At 36.8% G+C, this 14,974-nt stretch overlaps 3 non-coding genes across 3 annotated transcripts; all 3 read right to left on the bottom strand.

The window, feature by feature from the left end:
• Positions 1-342: 342 nt before the first annotated feature.
• TRNAQ-UUG (transfer RNA glutamine (anticodon UUG)) lies at positions 343-414 on the bottom strand. Its single transcript has one exon. It is a non-coding gene; the product is annotated as a tRNA-Gln (tRNA).
• A 7,927-nt stretch (positions 415-8,341) lies between these two features.
• TRNAQ-UUG (transfer RNA glutamine (anticodon UUG)) lies at positions 8,342-8,413 on the bottom strand. Its single transcript has one exon. It is a non-coding gene; the product is annotated as a tRNA-Gln (tRNA).
• A 5,952-nt stretch (positions 8,414-14,365) lies between these two features.
• TRNAF-GAA (transfer RNA phenylalanine (anticodon GAA)) lies at positions 14,366-14,438 on the bottom strand. Its single transcript has one exon. It is a non-coding gene; the product is annotated as a tRNA-Phe (tRNA).
• Positions 14,439-14,974: the final 536 nt, after the last annotated feature.

Here is a 14,974-nt window from a genome sequence, read left to right as displayed (position 1 = left end):
GCACAATATCATGCTGGGCTATTTCCTAAGAGAACTTATAAATTCCAAGCTTGACCCAAGACGTTAGACCCAAGACGTTAGGTATAATAGATACTACGTGCACAATATCATGCTGGGCTATTTCCTAAGAGAACTTATAAATTCCAAGCTTGACCCAAGACGTTAGGTATAATAGATACTACGTGCACAATATCATGCTCGGCTATTTCCTAAAAGAACTTATAAGTTCCAAGCTTGACCCAAGACCTATGCACTCATGGGAAGTGGTAACAACGTTTTATTTTAAAATGTCTTGTGTTGTCGTTCCTTATTCTGTGTTTTCCCATCAAGGTCATTTCATAAAGGTCCTACCGGGAGTTGAACCCAGGTCGTTGGATTCAAAGTCCAAAGTGCTAACCACTACACCATAGAACCCCTTGTAAAAATTTATTTTGGAATGGTTTTTCTATTTTATGCCGATTCCACAAGAAGGGAGATTCTATCATGAAAACTCAAGTTATTGGATTCAAAGTTCTAGAGCTGTTTTATCTAACTCGTTGTGATCTTGAGCACCTTTAGAGTGGTTGCAGAAGTAACCCTCCGGTGTTGATTGAAGCTCTGGGAGAACATGTAATTTTATATATTTCTTATAGTTAATTTATATATTGTTGTATATTACAAACAAATTGAAATAATACTTTACATCCCCGTCTTTCTTTCTTCCGTGCAAAACTTAACATGAAAACTATATTATTTCAATATTCACTCGAGAAACAAGGGCTGAAAACTATATTATTTCAAACCCTCCATTATTGCTTCTACTTTGCGTCAAAATGCTTCCACTAAATCATGTTACTAACTAGTTGGTTTGGTTTGGTTTGGTTTGGTTCAATTCTTGGGTCCACTAGATTGAATTGACGTAGCTCAATTAAACTCTTGATAATATAAAAATCATAAGTTTCTTAAATTAAGTTAACTTAAAAGTTTAACCCCTAATTTTGTTTAGAATGTTTAGCTTTGTGTCTAGTTGATCTCTAAATGCTTAGAAGTATCTAATAAGACTTCTATTTAAGGAACTTTTCACTATAAAAGATGTAAGACTTGAGGTTTATGATACGACATGATATGATTATGATACGACATGTGAAGGACTAGTAACACTAGTCTCAATATACTAACAAGTACTAGTAACACTAGTCTCAATGACTTAAAGAATACAACTATTATCTCGAACTATAAAGAATTTAATTCCAACCTATTCTAATGGACAAACGCTTTATTAGACTCTATTGTAAGATGTCACTTCATCAATTTAAGTAGCGTTCAACTACACCTATAAATATCAAATTCTTAAGTATTCATGAACAAAATCGGCCTAACAATGTCTCTTGGAACTATTTACCAAAGGTGTTAGAATGAGCTGTGTGGAAGGGTTGCCTTTAGATGCTTTAGTACCAATTAAGGATGTCAATATCCTAGTAGTGCAGAATGCAGGAAGGTTCGTAGTTGAAAAGAATAACGAGAATAGTGGACATCGTTTCATCTACAAGCGTGTTGTGAACGGTCTGGTTGGTATGACTAGAGAACGTCGTCCTCGCAGAATTTATATTATTGTGATAGAAGTTATAAATAACGATGATATTCCTTGGTCTTTTATTACAAAGGTGCAGAACTTTTAAAGAAGTTCTCGAGTTCCTTGTCCCCAAGTAGCAATACAACTACTAGAATGCTATCTCTACTTATAATAAAGCCCTCTCTCTCTCTCGAAATATATATGTGTGTATTTGTGGATGTATTACTCTCTTTTATTAATGAAATAAGGCATAGTCATAATGATATTATGAGTATCTTTTCTATCCCTCCCTTCCTTATCGCTATATAAAGAATATGAAGATTATAAGTAAAAGATGTACAAGTAATATGAAGATTATAAAGAATATGAAGAATATGAAGATTAATGAAATATGACATAGTCATAAAATGCTTATAATTCAATATATCTTTGTTATCAACAATAATTATCAAACGGTATATAATTTTGTCCAAGTAAGGTCGCTTCTCATTCCCAGTATGATATCATAACACAAAATCGAGCGGAAGGGTTAACGATAAAATGATAACAAAAACCCATTCGTCGAACTAACTATAAAGGAAGGGTTGGTTGGAAACCATGTCTATACTTCTTTGCTTTAATCACACGTAACTAAAGATATATAAGAACAACAAAATATGGCATGCCCAGTCAAAACATAAAAATTTCTTGCCATGTTATAGTTAATGAATATGGTATGCACAAAGATCCGATGTCACACTTCATGATTGGAGACCAATACAGTGAGCTATGGTCGTCCATAACGTCCTTTGGTCCAATTATGTCAAGCAAATGTTGTAACAAGCAAAGAGTTTTTAATAAGTTTGCTATTGCAAAGAGCTCAGTTTAAGGCACAAATGTCTCTGATGTGAAAGGCGCACCAATTCAACGAGATTTGAGTAACCATGAATAAGACACATGATACAGCTTGTAAACAAAACGATGTCCATGACTCTTGTTATTTTCTTCCACTACAAACCTTCTAGCCTCTTGCACTTTTTTGTCATTGACATCCTTAATTGAAATTAGAATTGAAGGAAACACTTCTCCACAACTCATTATGGAACACCTTTGATAGATAGTTTCAACAGATTTACTTTGCCGAGGAATACTTTAAAATTCGATATTTATAGTTGAACGCTACTTAAATTGATGAAGTGAAATTTTACAACAGATGTTAATAAATTGTTTGTTAATAAATCGTTTGTCTATTAGAAGAGAGTTTGGAATTAAATTCTTTATAGTTGGGATAAGGGATGTTTTAGTCAAATTAAGTATACTTTTTAGTTTTAAAATAAATTAATTTTTTAGTTTAAAATAAATTGATTTTTTAGTTTTAATTTTATTCCTAATAAATTAATTTTGATGTGGTGTTATGTATTTTAATAAAATTGATATTAACTTAATCAACAAAAATTTGTATTTTTTTTTTTTAAATTATAAGCTAAATTAATAAAAATACCATTGAACTTTCCACTTTATCTAAAAAATACTCATAATTTTTTTAGAAGTTTCAATAATACACTTAATCTTTAAAAAAAAAAAAAAATCTATAGAAACTATTAATTTGTTTTTTAAAAAAATACCGTTGAATTTTCAAAAAAAAAAAAAAAAAAAAAAAACTTCAAAACTACCCTTTAACTTTCAAAAGTGTTTAAAAAAAGATAGATGGGGAGAAAATTGTGTTCATGGGGAGAAAATTGAAGTTATTTTAGGAGAAGGTTTTAAGATCCTCAAAACATAACAAGAAGTAATATCCTAGCTTAAGGTCGCCATTAAGAACCTACTAATAGGCTACTTACTAAGTTTTACTCACTCCATGTTTATCATTTTTTTTCAAGTAACTAAGAGTTGGTCGTGGATGAGAGTGGACTTTGGAGTGTGGGCCATGGACTAACCTCTGTTTTTAATCTAGTATTTTTTGTTCTTCTTTTAAGTCTGCTTCTTATTTTGTGTTTGTAACGAGTATGTATATGTAACACCCAAAAAATGAAGGAAATTATCTCCCATAAGAATAAACCACTCATAAAAGACCCAATGGATAGAAAGGAAAAAAATTAAAGGATTAAGCAAGAACAAAGGACTTAGTCAAGTCACTCGTGTACCCTAACAAGTGATTTCACAGAGTTAAAGGCCTTTTGAAAAGGATTGGAAACGAAAAAGTAAATCAAAAGGGCAAAAAAGTCATTTTATCAATTATCAAAAATCTTTCCGGATTTGTAATTCCTTATCTAGAAGGAATCTCAATACTAAAAAAAAAAAAAGGGAAAAATGATAAAAAAAGCGATGAGAAATTTGTAGAAAAATTTTGGATTTTTCAAGAAATAATAATAAAATATTCGGAAAGTGGTAAATTACCAAAAAACCCCTAGAAGAATGGATAATTACAGAAATGCCACTCTAATTAGAATCAGAGCATCTACCGTGACCATCCGAGCAAAATCTTTCGAACTCTAATCTCAACCGTCGGATGTCCTCCAAAATTTGATATGATCGAGAACGAACTGTTAGGCTTATGGAGCCTGATACTTATTTATAGCTTGGTCAACGGTTATATCCGGTAAAGCTATATTTAGTAAAGCTATATATAGTAAAGCTATATATGGTAAAGCTATATCCGGTAAAGCTATATATGGTAAATAGCTATATATAGTAGGTGGCTAAATCTGGTAATGCTATATATAGTAAACTATACCATATATATATCTGGTCCGGTATAGCTTTGAAAATGTACTTTCTATTTTCTGTACTCTCTTGTTGTACATGCCTGAAGTCATCAATAAAAAATTCTTTTAGCCAGAGTTCTCCTTGCAATTCTCTCTATCCTTTTCTTTGTGATCATCTAGATCGAGCGTGTGCGTTGTTGTGCAATCCTAACAACTGGTATCAGAGCCAGGCGGAAGTCAGAGCCAGGCGAAAGTCAGAGTTAGGCAGTGTCAAAGCCAGGCGGAAGTCAGAGCCAGGAGGAAGTCACCATGATCTGTGAAGATGGAAAGATCAAAGATTGGAACTGAGAAGTTCGATGGATCCAATTTCGGTTTCTGGAAGATGCAGATTGAAGATTATCTGTACCAGAAAGATCTTCACGAACCTCTGTTGGGGGTGAAGCCGAATACCATGACCACGAAACAATGGAAGCTCAAGGATCAATAAGCCTTGGGGCTTATCCGGTTGACGCTATCCAGAAACGTGGTGTTCAACATTATCAAGGAGAAGACAATGTCAGGTCTGTTGAAGACGCTGTCGAATATGTACGAAAAATCGTCGGCTATGAACAAGGTGTATTTGATGCTGAGATTGTTATGAGTTCTTGTGAGAACTTCGTTATGAGCAAACATAAACGAGTTAGCTTCACAAAGACTGTTAGAGAATTGAAGAAAAGTACCGGAAGAAGCGCGCTGAAACTCCAGAAGGGGGTTGCATCGCCCGGAAGCGTCGCTGAAGCTCCAGAGGGGGTTGCGTCGTCCGAAAGCGTCGCTGAAGCTCCAGAGGGGGTTGCGTCGGCCGGAAGCATCGCTGAAGCTCCAGAAGGGGTTGCGTCGGCTCGAAGCGTCGCTGAAGCTCCAGAGGGGGTTGCGTCGGTCAGAAGCGTCGCTGAAACTCCAGAGGGGGTTGCGTCGCCTGGAAGTGTTGCTGAAGCTTCAGAGGGGGTTGCGTCGCCCGGAAGCGTCGTTGAAGCTCCAGAGGGGGTTGCGTCGTCCGGAAGCATCGCTGAAGCTCCAGAGGGGGTTGCGTCGTCCTGAAGCGTCGCTGAAGCTCCAGAGGGGGTTGCGTCGTCCGGAAGCGTCGTTGAAGCTCTAGAGGGGGTTGCGTCGGCCGGAAGCGTCGCTGAAGCCCCAGAGGGGGTTGCGTCGTCCGGAAGCGTCGCTGAAACTCCAGAGGAGGTTGCGTTGGCTGGAAGCGTCGCTGAAACTCCAGAGGAGGTTGCATGGGCCAGAAGACTCTTGCTGAAACACTAGAGATGAAGCAAGTGGGAGTTGAGGTTGAGTTGCTCAAAGATTCACAGAGTGATGTTGTAGCGGATACTCAAGAAACTCCTGAGACTCTTGTTGAGAAACCAGAGGTGAAGCAAGTGGGAGTTGAGATTGAGTTGCTCAAAGATTCACAGAGTGATGTTGTAGCGGATACTCAAGAAACTCCTGAGACTCTTGCTGAGAAACCAGAGGTGAAGCAAGTGGGAGTTGAGGATGAGTTGCTCAAAGATTCACATAGTGATGTTGTAGCGGATACTCAAGAAACTCCTGAGACTCTTGCTGAGAAACCAGAGGTGAAGCAAGTGGGAGTTGAGGTTGAGTTGCTAAAAGATTCACATAGTGATATTGTAGCAGATACTCAAGAAACTCCTGAGACTCATGCTGTTGGCGAGGAACCCGATCTACCATTAAAACACAGAAGGCGATACCATTTCACTCGGAGGTTAGTTGAAGATGGTGATGTGTTTTGAGAAGATAGAGGGTGCAAAGAATCCAGCAAACATGTTGACAAAATGTGTTGATGTTGGAATATTGAGGTTATGCAAAACCTCAATTGGTATGGTGCAGTGAAGATGCTCATGGTCGTTTGAGAGTGAAATTCTTGGTTGACTAGATCAGTCTCCAAGTGGGAGAATTGTTAGGCTTATGGAGCCTGATACTTATTTATAGCTTGGTCAACGGTTATATCCGGTAAAGCTATATTTAGTAAAGTTATATATAGTAAAGCTATATATGGTAAAGCTATATCCGGTAAAGCTATATATGGTAAATAGCTATATATAGTAGATGGCTAAATCTGGTAAAGCTATATATAGTAAACTATACCATATATATATCTGGTCCGGTAGAGCTTTGAAAATGTACTTTCTATTTTTTGTACTCTCTTGTTGTACATGCCTGAAGTCATCAATAAAAAATCCTTTTAGCCAGAGTTCTCCTTGCAATTCTCTCTATCCTTTTCTTTGTGATCATCTAGATCGAACGTGTGTGTTGTTGTGCGATCCTAACACGAACACGCACGGATCATCACATCCAACGACTAGTATGCAAAGCCAAGGTCGAATGGCCATGATCGGAGTTGATATCACCAAAAAATTATCCAGAAAGATCGATCTCTAAATAACGAAGATTCTGGAGCTCTCAATGTCGGTTTAAGCTCCTCCTATAAAGTCGAAAGTAGGAGCAACAATACGGAATAAAAATCGAGAAAGGTTGATCCCCCAATTGAAGGCAATAAACGTTTAGATTGTGTTTCTCCTACTCTCAGATTTCTTCCAAATTCGAGAGCAATCCTCCACCATTTCTCTTCAAACATATAAATAACTAAGAATCTGGAGCTCTCAATGTCGGTTTAAGCTCCTCCTATAAAGTCTAAAGTAGGAGCAACAATATGGAATAAGAATCGAGAAATGTCGATCCCCCAATCGAAGGCAATAGGCGTTTAGATTATGGGTCTCCTACTCTCAGATTTCTTCCAAATTCGAGAGTAATCCTCCACCATTTCTCTTCAAACTTATTCCTACCGTTTCTCAACAAGATTACCCACAAGTTCTATGAAGGAATAGAGTGCTGAAAGTGCCTAGAAACCATTCCCCCAATTCAATCCGCCATTGAAGAACTTCAAGAAAAACTTGAAAATCCAACCCCAGTATACATGATGACTCGTCGAGAAAGAATGATTCCAATCAGTTTCTGTACCTCCAAGGAATGCTTCCATAGAAGACCACGAAGAAAAATAACCTCGAGAGCATGCCAAATTGAAGGAAATAAGTTTCAAAATTAAATTGGGGATAAGAGTCAAAGTTCCTATATACGATCTCTTTTCCTTCAAATTAAGGATTCCTCTAGCTTCAGAGGAAGAAGTTGAGTAAACTTGATGAAGGAATCCAGAGCTAAAACGTCGTAGAATAAGCTACCCACGAGATTGAAAATCTGGCCTTTCGAGTGAGTTGCATACCGAGAACGATTTCTGGAAATTAAGGTCCTACACTGAAAGACGTTCCTCCAAACCAATTCCTTTAGCCTGAAGATAAGATATGGAAGAGGTTCAATGAAGAAATAGAGCCTTGAAACCCCTAGAATCGGCTACCCAATAAGAAATCTTTTGTTTTATCTCCAGTGATAAATCAGATTTTGGATGAACTTTGGTAGCGAATATCTTAGGCTACGATCCACGAGAAGTTATCAAATAAATCCCAAGCCCTTTCTTGTAACATCCATCTTTAAGTTTCACGAAGAAATCGAGGAGAGAAACACTGTAAATGTGGCTGTACAGGCCGAGTTTCAGATGGCGGCGATGCGAAAAATGTGCATCTTATTTCTGTTCAGAGGAAGAAAACGCTGATACGGCCAGTTCAACTAAACTGCCAAGTTAACTCAAAAGTTAACTCAAAAACTGAACGGCCAGCTCATCACGATCCATATGACTTTACCTCCTAGGAAAACTAAAGTGGTATCCCTAAAGTAATAGATTCCCCGGGCTCCTAGGATAACTAAAGTGGTATCCCTAAAGTAATAGATTGATTCCCCAGATGTACCCTGGGTCGCTATTCCTAAGAACTTATAAGTTCCAAGCTTGACCCAAGACATTATGCATAGAGGTGGGTCGCTATTCCTAAGAACTTATAAGTTCCAAGCTTGACCCAAGACATTATGCATAGAGGCCCCTATTTCTCTTTAGGTGGGATGCTATGGTATATGTACCATGAGCAGCCTGCACCACGATTATGACAACGCCACCTATGCACTCATTGGAAGTGGTAACACCGTTTTGTTTTAAAATGTCTTATGTTGTCAAAGGTCCTACCGGGAGTAGAACCCAAGTCGTTGGATTCAAAGTCCAAAGTGCTAACCACTACACCATAGAACCCCTTGTAAAAATTTATTTTGGAATGGTTTTCCTACTTTATGAAGATTCCACAAGAAGGGAGATCCTATCATGAGTCAAACTCAAGTTATTGGATTCAAAGTTCTAGAGCTGTTTTATCTAACTCGTTGTGATCTTGAGTACCTTTAGAGTGGTTGCAGAACTAACCCTCCGGAGTTTATTGAAGCTCTTGGAGAACATGTAATTTTATATATTTCTTATAGTTAATTTATATATTGTTGTATATTACAAACAAATTGAAATAATACTTTACATCCCCGTCTTTCTTTCTTCCGTGCAAAACTTAACATGAAAACTATATTATTTCAATATTCACTCGAGAAACAAGGGGTGAAAACTATATTATTTCAAACCCTCCATTATTGCTTCTACTTTGCGTCAAAATGCTTCCACTAAATCATGTTACTAACTAGTTGGTTTGGTTTGGTTCAATTCTTGGGTCCACTAGATTGAATTGACGTAGCTCAATTAAACTCTTGATAATATAAAAATCATAAGTTTCTTAAATTAAGTTAACTTAAAAGTTTAACCCCTAATCTTTTTTAGAATGTTTGGCTTTGTGTCTAGTTGATCTCTAAATGCTTAGAAGTATCTAATAAGACTTCTATTTAAGGAACTTTTCACTATAAAAGATGTAAGACTTCAGGTTTATTATTAAGGAATTTCAAATGAGTGATTTGATATATCGTAGAGGACAAAATATTTATCTATTTCAAATATCTTACGTTGACCATTCTTTTTTGTCAAGTATTTTGAATATTATCATTGTGAATTACTAATGGCATTAGATTGAATCTCATTAATAACAATATCCCAAAACTCAGATAAAGATGCATCAAAATTAATACTTTAATTTCATCTTCAAAATTTATTTCCACTTAACTCAGTTGACTAATAATCATAATAGTCACCCGTGCACAAATATTTACAACCTTAAAAGGTAAAATTATAAGGAGTACAAGAAAAAAGTGTTTAAAATAGTTTCAAACTATAGAAAAAAAAATAGTAGGAATTGGTCAAAGTCAACATCCATTGATCACTTATGGCACAACACAACACATATTAGGCCCTTTGGTTTATTGGCTTTACAAGATGGAGACATGAGGTTTTTTATGTTCGAAATAAATTTGGTTGATTGTTTTCTGGTTAGCATTGGTACCATCAAAACTTGTTTATTTCTTTGAAATGTTTGAGTTTACAATTTACATGTTTTCATTTTTCTACTTTGTCTGCTTGCATTTAGAAATGAAGCAAAATTAGTCTGAGGGTTTTAGGCATATTGTTATAATTCTAATTTCTAACTAAAAAAAAAAATAAAATTAGTCGCGTTGTCACGCTTAAAACTACCCTATAGGTATAATCGACCTATTATCCTTCCACCAATAGGAGAAAAAGGCAACGTTACTATGTGAAACTAGTTTCATGTCATTTATTCAACAATAACGGTGTTAGCATGCATTTGGAAATGAACCATATTTAAAAAATTTATATAAAATAGAAAAGAATTGTTATCTCAAAGACAATGATACTATGTGAAACTAGCCTCAAGATGCTTCCTTAACTCTTAGGTGCGGTAAACCAACGGTTCCTTCACCCAAGACCCATGGCCCGACTCCCTACATGGAATGGATAATCTAGAGAATCATTCCAAGAACCCTAACAGATGGGTTACAAACACACATTTTGGTGGGTTCTCCAAGCACGGATTGCAAGTTAAAAGAGGTTGAAAACAAAGTAAAATGATAAAAGGAACCAACCAAATTCGAACGGGTGACCTCTTGATCTGCAGTCAAATGCTTTACCACTGAGTTATGGACCCATTTTGCATGATTTCAACCTTAATGACCCCTTCTACAGAGTGTCAGTCTAAAAGTGTAAAAAGCATCTCTCCAAAATAAAAGGGCCCAACCAAGTTCAAACGGGTGACCGGTCAAATTCTCTACCACTGAGCCATGGATCCATTTGGTAGGATTTTAACCTTAGTGACCCCTTAGACATAGTGTCGGTCCAAAAAGTGTAACAAATTTCTATCGAAGATAGAAGGGCCATTTAGGATCGCACAACAACGCACACGCTCGATCGAGATGAACACAAAGAACAGGATAGAGAAAAGTGCAAGGAGAACTCTGGCTAAAAGAATTTTTCTATTGATGACTTCACGTATGTACAGTAAGAGAGAATTACAGATAATAGAAAGTACTTTTCAAAGCTCTAGCGGACGAGATATATATATAGTTCAGTTTACTATATATAGGTTTACCAGATTTAATCATCTACTATATATAGCCATTTACTATATATAGCTTTACCCGATTTAACCATCTACTATATATAGCTATTTACCATATATAGGTTTACCGGATATAGTTTTACCAAATATAGCTGTACCGGATATAGTTTTACCAAATATAGCTGTACCGGATATAGCTTTACCAAATATAGCTTTACCGGATATAACCGTTGACCAAGCTATAAATAAGCCGCAGGCTCCATAACCTAACAATTCTCCCACTTGGAGACTGATCTAGTCAACCAAGAATTTCATTCTCAAACGACCATGAGCATCTTCATGGTCTTCATGGCACCATATCAATTGAGGCTTTGCACAACCTCAATATTCCAACATCAACACATTTTGTCAACATGTTTGCTGGATTCTTTGCACCCTCTATCTTCTCCAAACACATCACCATCTTGCACTAACCTGCAAGTGAAATGGTAACGTCTTATGTGTTTTATCTTTAAATGATAGACCGGGTTTCTTCGCCAACTGTATGACACTATGACTATTTCTGTTAAGAATCTTCGTGCTGCTTCTTGCCCATTCTTCCAGATAGTCAGTCATCCATATCGTCTTCTTTCCAGCTTCAACTATTGTCACGTACTCAATGTCAGTACAACGCATTTTTGAAGCCTAGACGTCCCATCATCCATGGCTTGCTCCTACTTGGTTGTATCCTCCAACTGTAGGGTCTCATCAAAGGGTTGTGGTTCCCTTTCATCAGCAACAGATAGTGTAATGAAGGTACATAAATATCTGGTACTCTGATAGTACAGGATGATCTTCTCAACACCAGTTCAAGTGTCAGTTGCTCCACTGCTGATTCCTCCGCAACAACCTCAGGAGTTTGTTGAGTATCTTTTACAAGATCACTTGGTGATTTTCTCCGCAACTCAACCTCAACTCCCACTTGCTTTGTTGTCTTGAAACCTTGCTCCACATCTGGTTCCTCAGCAGTAGTCTCAGGAGTTTCTTGAGTATCTGCTACATCATCACTAGGTGAGTTTCCCTGCAACTCAAGCTCAACTCCCACTATCTTCGTGCTCTTGGAACCGTTCTCCACATCTGGTTCCATTTCCAATCGCACTTTCTTCAATTCTCTGGCGGTCCTTGTAAAGCTAACACGTTTCTGCTTGCTCATAACGTAGTTCTCACAACGACCCACATCAACAGATTTCAGACCTTCTAAAACTTCTTTCGCAGCCAGCCTCTTCATTCCTTTCGCGCTCATAGGTTCAAGTCTATTGTGCTGTAGACTTGAATTTGAAGCACTCTCAGCAACAGCAGCTATGTTCATACACCCTGCAGTGGTGTATAAGGTTCCAGATTTTGAGCCACGTGCTACCACCGTAGCACCCTTCATAATCTTCCACGAACTCTTCCCTAACTTTGTTGCATAACCTGTGCTGTCCAACTGACCAATAGAGATCAGGTTCCTTCAGAGACCAGAAATATATCTGACATCCATTAATGTCCACTGATTTTCTGCTGGAGTTTTTATGCAGACATCTTCTTTTCCTTTAATCTCCAAATCTTTGTTGTCGGTAAGATACACCTTCTTGAAATTTCCAGACTTGAAATTCCAGAACAACTCTTTATTTGGAGACGAATGAAAAGATGCACCTGAATCCAAAATCCAGTATTCAATCGAACTGTCCACGCTGAGGATTAGAGCATCCCCAATGTCTTATGCTGAATTTATAGAATCATCACATCTCCAGATTTGTGATTCTACTTTCTCTTTGGTCTTGTACAACCTGTCCTAAAGTGACCTTTTTCAACACAATTCCAACACGTTACGTTTGGTCTATTTGGAGATTTTTCTCGGTTCTTTCATTTTGATCGCCCTTTGTTTGGGCCCTTCGGTTTACTTCTTCCCCTTCGATCAACACTGAGAGCATTGCCTGGTGAATCTCTAGTTTCCCGTTTGCGAATACTTTTGCTAAAAACTACATCTCGAATTTCACAAAACTTCTGTTTATCAGATCCTCGGGAACTGCTGATTGCGGAAACAACAGTATCCCATGACTCGGGTAAGGATGACATCAAAATCAACGCTTTCATTTCATCTTCGAAATTAATTTCCACCGAACTCAGTTGACTTATGATCATATTGAATTCATTTATATGATCAGCAACAGGTCCACCTTCAGACATCTGTAGATTGAACAATCTCCACATCAAATACGCCTTGTTCATAGCCGATGGTTTTTCATACATATTTTGACAGCGCCTTCAATAGATCTGACGTTGTCTTCTACTTGATAATGTTGAACGCCACGTTTCTGGATAGCGTCAACCGAATCAGCCCCAAGGCTTGTCGATCCTTGAGCTTCAACTGTTCCATTGTCATGGATTCCGACTTCACTCCCAACAGAGGTTCGTGAAGATCTTTCTGGTACAGTTCATCTTCAAATGATGCTTGCAACTTCATCCGCTACTTCACCCATGCAAATATTACTTTTGAATCTCCAAATGGTCTTGACTCAAACGACTCAGCTTGTCACACATGAAATGATGATTGAACCTAGCCTATCCAATTTTGTAGATGAAGTATGAATGATTGTTGAATCTTCTTGGCCTTGGGTTGTGTAATAGGTCCAGTTGGAACACCGTGATTCTTATCATCATCCCCCTCTTCAAAAGGATTCGTCCTCGAATCAGAAAAATCATCACCTACATCAAAAGGACTCAACTCAGCAACATTGAAAGTAGAATGTACACTATGATTCAGCAACATTGAAAGTAGAATGTACACTATGATTCAGCAACATTGAAAGTAGAATGTACACTGTGATTCTTATCATCATCTCCCTCTTTAGGATTCATCCTCGAATAAGAAAAATCATCACCTACATCAGAAGGACTCAACTTAGCAACATTAAAACTAAAAATTCATAAAACTAGAAGGTGCAATGAATGCGGATTGAACACAAGACCTTCCAATAATCAATCTGATGCTCTCCCAACTAAGCCATCCTAGATAACATAAAAAATAAATAATCACATGTTTTAGATTGAATAGTTAAGTTATGCAACTTAGTCAACTTATGCCAGTTGGATAAAAAGCGTGACAGATCTTCTGCTAATTCATTGAGATTTTAAAAAGAAATAATCGATCTTCTACTAATTCATTGAGATTGAGATTTTAAAAAGAAATAATCGCTAATGTAGTGAAGGTGGATCAAACGTTACCTTTAAATCTTCTTCTACTAATTCATTGAGATTGAGATTTTAAAAAGAAATAATCGCTAATGCAGTGAACGTGGATCAAACGTTACCTTTAAATCTTCAATATGACGCTCTCCTTGAGCTATCCACGCTAATATTAAAATTAAAAATTCAAAAAGAAATAATCGCTAATGCAGTGAACGTGGATCAAATGTTACCTTTAAATCTTCAATATGACGCTCTCCCTGAGCTATCCACGCTAATATTAAAATTAAAAATTCAAAAAGAAATAATCGCTAATGCAGTGAACGTGGATCAAGCGTTACCTTTAAATCTTCAATATGACGCTCTCCTGAGCTATCCACACTAATATTAAAATTGAAAATTCACAAGTAAAGGTATTTCCACTAATTCATTATATTTTAAACATAAATAATCACTAATTTTAGAAAGAATAGTCAAATTATACAACCTGAACAAAGTGCGGTGAACGTGGATCGAACACGTGACCTTCAGATCTTCAGTCTAACGCTATACCAACTAAGCTATCCCCGCAATCATTGGAAATGAAAATTCATCAGTAAAGGTATTTTCGCTGATTCATTGAGATTTTAAAAAGAAATAATGACTAATTTTTTATTGAATAGTCAGGTTATGCAAAAAGAAACAGGTCCGATGAACGTGGAGATCGAACACGTGACCTTCAAATCTTAAATCTGACGCTCTCCAAACTGAGCTATCCCCCCTAACATTAAAAATGAAAGTTTTTAAGTTTTAAGTAAAGGTATTTCCACTAATTAATTGAAATGTTAGAAAGAAATAATCACTAATTTTAGATTGAATAGTCAAATTATGGATCGTGAACCATGTGTGGTGAACATGGATCGAACACGAGACCTTTAGATCTTCAATCTAACGCTATCTCAACTGAGCTATCCACACTAACATTAAAAATGAAAATTCATCAGTAAAGGTTCGCTAATTCATTGAAATTTTAAATAGAAATAATCACTAATTTTTAATAAGATATTCAAGTTATCCAACTTGTTTAAGGTGCGGTGAACTAGAACACGTTAGGTATTTCCGATAAT

Source organism: Cucurbita pepo, chromosome 10 (assembly GCF_057944985.1).
Source record: "Cucurbita pepo subsp. pepo isolate OVF chromosome 10, ASM5794498v1, whole genome shotgun sequence".
Taxonomy (NCBI): Eukaryota; Viridiplantae; Streptophyta; class Magnoliopsida; order Cucurbitales; family Cucurbitaceae; genus Cucurbita; species Cucurbita pepo.
This window is presented reverse-complemented; position numbering and strand designations above follow the sequence as displayed.